The following is an 8,615-nucleotide window of genomic DNA, read 5'->3' as shown; positions in this document are numbered from 1 at the left end:
AGGGTCCTGCAGGGCCAGCCAGGAAGGTCCTTGACTTTGAGCAGGATGGAAATCAAACTCGAGCCAGCAGGATATGAGAGCAGAATTTTCTGTAGAAATAGAGCAGATACAGATGGAGCGCCTGGGAGACTGGGAAAGGAAAGGAAAGGAGCGTGAGTCTCATCTTTGTTCAGGGCCTGGGGTTTTTACTGAGGATGGTGGTCTGGTGTACATGTCCCCACAGGCATCCAGGAACTGGTTAGAAAAGATGAGGGCCCAGGTGTTATTCCTTGGAGCTAGGGGGCCTTGGTATTGAGATATCTAGAGCTGGTGGTCTGGAAAATGCATATGATAGCTGTGTCCAGTCATTCTCACCTGGGGCTTCCTTAGATGTTATCTATTTTAAAGAAATCATTAAATCCTTATTCCTTACAAGGAGAACATAAACTATTTGCATTACAAAGCATGTGTAAAATAGGGTGGAGGTGTAGGTCTGAGCAAGAATAGAAGCAGGAAAAGGAGGAAAAAGCAGATTTTTATGGAGTTCTTCAGTTTTCCTGTCTCATTATTATGGAATTCTTTGCAGCTATGAAAAATGGAAAGTAGAAAAGTACTTGAAAACATGTTGATATACTTTAAATAAAAAAGAAGAGCATTTCTTCAGTGTTGTGTATTTATATGTAAATATATAATATATTCTGTGATAATATCATATGGAATTTTTAATATAATCTACTTCCTGGAAGTTTATATTCTCATGGTCACTTCCTCTTCAGATCTGTTCTATATAGAACCCTAATGTCTTGCCTTGTGCTGTCCTTTATTTCACTCCAAAAAAATGTGGAGCATACTTTGATTTCTCCTAAGCATCATCAGCATAAGGCAGTTGTATATCACAGACCACTTGTATTGAATGTTTGAGGGTAATTGAGAAGGGTTCTAGTACATCAAGCTCTCAACCTAAAATTAAATGATAATATCCCTCTTCTGAAAGTCCCTTAGTCATTTCTTCCACCAGGCATTTCTCATAGATTGTTCCTTCACCTTGGGCAATTACGTCCTGCCAACGTCTTTGCTCTTCTCTCCTCTTCAGCATTATCCTTTTCTGGACACCTGCATTTTTTTTTTTTTTTTAAAGATATGTTTAGAAAACTCCCGATTCTTTGTAATGCAAAGCAATATAGCTCTCTCTTAGTTTTATTTCTCAGGCTTCAGGAGCATGCCCTGGAGCTTTCTATTAGCAAAGTGGCTCATTGGTTTCCTTTCTTAAGAAGAGGATAAAAATATAAAAATATTTTTTTCTTACTATATATCAATACACTTCATGTGTTTTGACAGTCTGTGCAAGCACGTGGGTACAAATGGACTCATAGTTACAGTACTGATCTATATTTCCCTTTTCTCTGAAATAGGACCCTACTGTTACTCCACAGTCCTCTTTTTATTTTCTGGAGTTCTCATGCTGCTGATACATTACAACTTTTGAAGTATAAGTGCTACTGAGTGGTCTGGAATCCAAAGGTATATACCAAAGCCAGACCTGTTCTTGCTGAAGTAAGAATATCATCCCTCATTCTTAATGTGTTGTAATCAGCTGGAGGGGGATTGGAATAGAAGAGCCTTGCATCCTCAATATCTTCATGAGATCCTGGAGAAGGCAGTCTGTAGTAATTCATTTGTAGCACCTTGCTCCCTAGGATTCATTTAGAGCTGGACCATGGAACACACCTGAGTGACAGCCTCTATTCCAGATCTGATGTTCCTCTTTGCTGGCTACTGGTTTTGTTGGTAGGTCTAGTTGGTTTTGGTTCCTTCCTCCCTTAGGATACATTATTCCCAGGAAGCTCCATAAATGTTTTTGGAAATAGAATCCTGACTACCCTACCCTACCCTATCCTAACAGTTTATTAGAGAATCCTGAAAATGTCTGATTATTGGTAGTAGTTAACCTTAGAGACAGGAAAGAAATATGTTAAATCTTTAAGAGTTGCTATTCCTTTTTTTTTTTAAGTGGGGCTTGAACTCATGACCCTGAGATCAAGACCTAAGCTGAGATCAAGAGTCACACGCTAAACTGACTAAGCCGGCCAGGTGCCCCAGAGTTGGTATCTTTAAGTAGTAAGATCCTGAATAATTTTTAAAGTTTTATGCTTTTCTCTATTTTCCATATTTTTTTATGTTGAACATGTATTATTTTATAATCAGGATAGTTAAAACATAATAATAAATGTAAAAAAATTAGGTACTTGAAATACCTTATGGTTTGAAAATTTTGCAGTAATTTAAGAGTGATAGATGATATTCCTTTACATGCAACAACAACTAGTCTGAACACAATTATCCTTACTCAAACAGGCTCTATGGGCAAATATTTATTGTCCACTTACCCAAATGATTTTTTTCTTTATAATTCCTGAGGAAAAATTTATCCAGGAATAATTATGGAGAATTATATATTTTGGCAAAACTGGGGCACAATTGCCAAAACCCTTGGAGTTGTGTTTAGTGTTAAGTCTGTGGGAACTAGATGTTTCAAAAAAGAGACAAAAATTCTGTTTCATCAATTAAAAATAAAAAGCTTTTCATTCTTTAAGCATTTAAGAACTTACCTATATTTCCTTCAGTCTTTCCATTAAGAAACATAGGATAGTTCTCTATTTCAAGTTAGCATTTATATTCCTTGATAACTTTGGTAGATTTCTACATATTGGTACCATATTTTTGTTGTTCTGTTATTCTCGGGCATCTGATATACTTTCTTATTTTGGGAATGGCAATTTATTTCCTCGGTTTTTAAATTCATTATCTGAGCTATAAAAGACAGGTGTGGAGATTTCGATGTATATTTTAAAACTGGCTACTTGAGTGAGCTAGTTATTCAAATAATTTTTCTGTTGATTATTTTGAGCATTCTCAAAAAGACACTCATTTTACCTGTAAATATTGGGAACTTTGCTTTTTTATTTTTATTTCTTCTTTCTTCTTTCTTTCCTTGGTTAGGATTTTTTGTTTCTTTTTTGAATGCCACAGCTTCTTTACTCTTGAGTTCTTTTATTTGACTTACCACCCCTCTAGGAAATATTTTGAATTAGTTTTTTTTTTTTAAGAAGGACATGTGAGTTGTACACTGTCTGAGGGCTTGAATATCCCAGAATATCTTTATTTTGCTTTGAATATCAATATCAACTTGGCTGGTAGCAGAATTGCAGGTCATAGCTTTTTTTTTTTTTTTTTTTTAAAGATTTTATTTATTTATTTGACAGAGAAAGACACAGCGAGAGAGGGAACACAAGCAGGGGGAGTGGGAGAGGGAGAAGCAGACTCCCTGCTGAGCAGGAAGCCTGATGCGGGACTCGATCCCGGGACTCCAGGATCATGACCTGAGCCGAAGGCAGTCGCTTAACCAACTGAGCCACCCAGGCGCCCGCAGGTCATAGCTTTTTGCCCTGAAGTCAGTGTGGATCTAGCCTCAATACCTCTGCCATTTTCTATTGCAGAGGTATCAGAGTTTGATCTTTTTTGACTAGTAACATTAGTACTACAAAAGAAGTTATTTTTTTTCTCAGATAAATCACCTATGACACTAACAATCTTTAGAACATTCGCCCTTTGTCCCATTAAGAAGAGAGGCCCTTACGGAAATCTTTAGAAGTTAGGGATGAATGGAAGCCTTCTGTCTGTGGCATGCAAACTTACCTCTTTACCATTTGTCTGCTTGTGATGCTATTAAACTGTTTGAAGAGCTGTAATGAAGATGATGATGATGAGGAGGAGGATGATCAACTACCTTCTAGGCTTTATTATATTCCATGACCCTTAAGTGTTGTAAAATGATTATCTCGTTTATTTTGCTGTTGATGTTGATTCCTTTCTCATGACAGTATACGAGTCTGTGTATGCAAATAAAATGGATTTTTGTGTGCTTTTTAATGAAGGTTTTTAGTAAATTTAAGAATCAAGAAAGATTTGAGCTCTTCTGATTGGGGCAAAGACCTTCCAGTGATTCCACATTTATTGACCAAGATGCTGTTGATTACTTTTCTGGCTACATTGCAGAGGATGAGCACCAGAGGTCAGAGTAATCCCTGAGTAGACTTCTTAGACCTGACCATCTGGAATAATACTATAAAATGTCAAATAAATGGGATAAGTTTTACTACTTTATCTTTAAAGCAATATGCTATATGCTCTAGTCTATTTTGGGATAATGTAGTAGGAACATTATTTTGTTTTTGCAGTCAGGCTACTAGTCTGTGTAACCCAGATGGAGAAGTATCCAGATACATGCTTGGAGTTACGGTCTAAGTATTTTAGCAACTATGAGCTAAATTAGGAGTCTGGAATACATCTCCACACCTCTTCAAATGACCAAGAGGATGAAATATTAAAATATTTCTGCCTGACCGTTATGGAATTTTTCATTTATTCTTTAGGATTTTTTATTATCTAATTTGAAAATTTTAATTATGAATTAGCTAAGATTTCACTTTTTCATGAATTTGTCTCAGATCCAAAGATGCAACTTAAGCCTGTAAAAATTTAGGCTTTTCATAAGCTAAAAACATTTTTTATTCAGTTGTATCTTTGATCTTTCTACTTTATTCTGCTTTTTAGCAATACCAATTATTAGTAGATAATTGGCATTATTTTTCTCCTTCCTCTGATTCTGTCATCTCTTTTTCATAGTTTTCCTCTGTGTTATTTTTCTTTGCCTTTGGAGAAGCATTTCAGTTTTGTCTTCCATATCAATAATTCAGATTTCTGCAGTACAGAATCTTCATCATACAGGTGGATTTGCAGTTCTATATTTTACTGTGCATTTTGGATTTTAGCATTTTTATTAATAAAAAAAGAAAAAAATTGCCTATATCTTAACCAGCCCCTTATATTTACACAGTTGCCTTATCATCCAATTGTTCATCTTTTATTTCATAGAATTGATGATTTCTTGACTTTCATTCAGCAATCTATTTATTACTTTATTCAGCACATATTTGGGAGCCTCCTCAGTGTCAGGTACTGTGTTTGGTACTGTGCCTATAGCAGGAGTTTGCAGTGGTAGGGGTAGTGATGGGTGCAGATAATTTGGCATTTATAAAAGTGATGGGATATGCTGTATGGTCACCTCAGAGGTTATTTAGGTTTGAGTAGTCAGGAAATATATTGTAGTGAAGGAAAGTTCATAAGAATGGAAATATTTGATCCTGATGAATTAAGCAGTTAGGGTGATGAAATTGGGGTGGGATTTGGTGGTGAGATAACATCATATGGAAAGACCCAGAGATAAGAGACCTGGTTCAACGCTTCAGCTTGGCTAAATGTTATGATACAAGGACAGACGAGTAGAGAGACATGAATCGGTAGAGCTTGGCAAGGTCCAGATCATGGAAAATATTAATGTTACTGACTACAGTATGAAAAGTGGAGTAGAGCAGAAAAGGCAATGAAGTCTGGCAGCCCAACAGGAAGTATATTATTCCAGGTTGGAGATAATGGAGTGTTAGAAATAAATCAGATGTTAGAGATAATGAGGTGTTGGGAAGATGTGAATGGCTTTAAAAGCATTAAGAAAATAGAAGCTAAAGGTTTTAATGAAATGCCAAAAGAATAAGCAACAGAGGCAAAAATAAACAAGTGGGACACATCAACTTAAAAGTTTCTTCACGGCAAAACAATCAACACAATGAAAAGGCAACCTACAGCATGGGAGAAACTATTTACAAACCACATATGATAAGGGTTTAATATCTAAAATATATAAGGATCTGGGGCACCTGGGTGGCTCAGTCATTGGGGGCCTGCCTTCGGCTCAGGTCATGGTCCCAGGGTCCTGGGATCGGGTCCCACACTGGGCTCCCTGCTCAGCGGGGGGCTTCTCCCTCTCCCACTCCCCCTGCTTGTGTTCCCTCTCTCGCTGTGTCTCTCTCTGTCAAATAAATAAAATCTTTAAAAAAATTAAAAAAAATAAAATATATAGGGATCTTAAGCAAATCAATAAGAAAAACACAAATAATCTAATTTAAAATGGGCAAAGGACCTGAATAGGCATTTCTTTTAAGGGATACAGTTGGTTAACAGGATACATGAAAAGGCACTTGACTTTATTAATCATCAGAAAATGCAAATCAAAACCACAATGAGATATCACCTCACACCTGTTAGAATGGCTATTAGCAAAAAGATAAAAGATAACAAGTGTGGACAAAGATGTGGAGAAAAAGGAACCCTTGCACATAGTTGGTAAGAATGCAAATTGGTATAGCCACTATGGAAAACAGTATGGGGTTTTCTCAAGAATTTATGAGTCAGCAGTTCTACTTCTGGATATATATATAAAGGAAATGAAATAGATGTCTTAAAGAGATATCCCCATGTTCATTGCAACATTATTTGCTATAGCCAAGACATGGAAGCAACCTGAGTGTCCACTGATGGATGAATAAAGGAAATGTGTGTGTGTATGTGTGCACGCACGTGTGTGCATATATAGGAATATTCAGCCGTAAAAAGGAAGGAAATCCTACTATTTTTCAATAACTTGGATGGATCGTGAGGGTAATATTCGAAGTGAAATATGTGGGAGAAAGACAAATACTCTATGGTCTCACTTATACCTGGAATCTAAATAAACCAAACTCAGAACAGAGAACAGATTGGTGGTTGCCAGAAGCAGGGATGGGGGTGGGGAAAATAGGTGAAGGGAGTAAAAAAGTAAAAACGTTGAGTTATAAGATAGATCTTAAAAGTTCTTATCACAAGAAAAAAGTTATAACTATGTGAGGTGATGGATGTGTTAACTAAATCTATTGTGGTAATCATTTCACAATATATGTATATATCAAATCATTATGTTGTACATCTTACATTTATACAATGTTATATGTCAATTATATCTCAATAAAGCTGGGAAAAAATAAAGACCCTAGTAGTTATTTGTATGGGAAATATGAAAAGCAGAAGTCAAGGATGACATGAATGCTGGTGCCATTTACTAAGGGAAAAAAACACAGGTAATTGACTTTCTGTTTCTTTTTTTTTTTTTTTTAAAGATTTTATTTATTTATTTGAGACAGAGAGAATGAGAGAGAGAGAGCACATGAGAGGGGGAGGGTCAGAGGAAGAAGCAGGCTCCCCGCCGAGCAGGGAGCCCGATGCGGGACTCGATCCAGGGACTCCAGGATCATGACCTGAGCCGAAGGCAGTCGCTCAACCAACTGAGCCACCCAGTCGCCCGACTTTCTGTTTCTTAAACTCCCCTTTTAGTAAGTTTCAAAAGTTCTTTTCATGGTGTGTGTGTGTGTGTGTGTTGCTTATTTATCCTTAATAGAGGCAAAATCTAGCCTAAACTGTTAAGTTATTCATTCAGGTAAAGCCTATAAAATTAGTGGGAGTAATGCAGCTGAAGGCCATATGAGGGTAGTTTGAAGGGGGAAGGGTGTCAGATGGTCATTTATTGTAATTACCAATAAGCAAGATGGAATCTGATTTTTATTCCTTTCATCATCATGAATATTGTTTGATGTTTCCTTTCAGACTTCAAGCTGGTTGGTGAATACATCTCCTGTTCCAGGTGATAGTGTCAGTGGCCATGGGTTGAATGTGACTTTTCCACACTGAAGATTATACCTTATTCCACTTCTTGATGATCTTACCTTGTATAAGAGAATTTATTCAGGAAAAATTTGAAGGAGTCTTCAGCTTTCTCCTTGCAACGTTCATATAACTTTTTATTGTTTCTCTTTCTTGCTTCTATTAACTTTATACCCCAGGCAGTGGTGTACTGCTGGTTTCTCTTATACTTCTAGGTATATGGTATTACATGAAACTGTCATCTCTAGAAAGATGGAGAAAGGAGTAATACTCGAGAGGCGGAGGGGCAAGGGGATGAGTTGTGAACTGGTGTTCATTATTTCCAAACAGAACTTCTGCATGCAGAGATCTTTCTTGTCCTCTGCATATTTTAGGTCCATGTCTCTGAGGATGGGTCACAAAGGACAGGCAGGTGAAAGTCTTTCACCTTGCTTTCCTGATTCCAACTGAGTCTCAGAATTCATCCACATTGAAGGTGGTGAATGCTCATCTAGGGTTCTTGAAACCTGTTGAGACAGGTCTCAAAACTAGTGCTCTATGTTCTATCATTGCCTCTTTTTTTTTTTTATTTTTTTATTATGCTAATCACCATACATTACATCATTAGGTTTTTTTTGGTTTTTGGTTTTTTTGTTTTTTATTTTTATTTATTTTTATTTTTTTCTCTTAATTTTTTTATTGTTATGTTAATCCCCATACATTACATCATTAGTTTTAGATGTAGTGTTCCATGATTCATTGTTTGTGCATAACACCCAGTGCTCCATGCAGAACGTGCCCTCCTCAATAGCCATCACCAGGCTAACCCATCCCCCCACCCCCTCCCCTCTAGAACCCTCCGTTTGTTTTTCAGAGTCCATCGTCTCTCATGGTTCGTCTACTCCTCCGATTTCCCCCCCTTCATTCTTCCCCTCCTGCTATCTTCTTCCTTTTTTTTTTCTTTTAACATATATTACATTATTTGTTTCAGAGGTACAGATCTGTGATTCAACAGTCTTGCACAATTCACAGCACTCACCATAGCACATACCCTCCCCAATGTCTAT

This window comes from Neomonachus schauinslandi, chromosome 8 (genome assembly GCF_002201575.2).
Source record: "Neomonachus schauinslandi chromosome 8, ASM220157v2, whole genome shotgun sequence".
Taxonomy (NCBI): domain Eukaryota; kingdom Metazoa; phylum Chordata; class Mammalia; order Carnivora; family Phocidae; genus Neomonachus; species Neomonachus schauinslandi.
The sequence above is the reverse complement of the archived record's forward strand: the minus strand, read 5'-3'. Positions refer to the sequence as shown.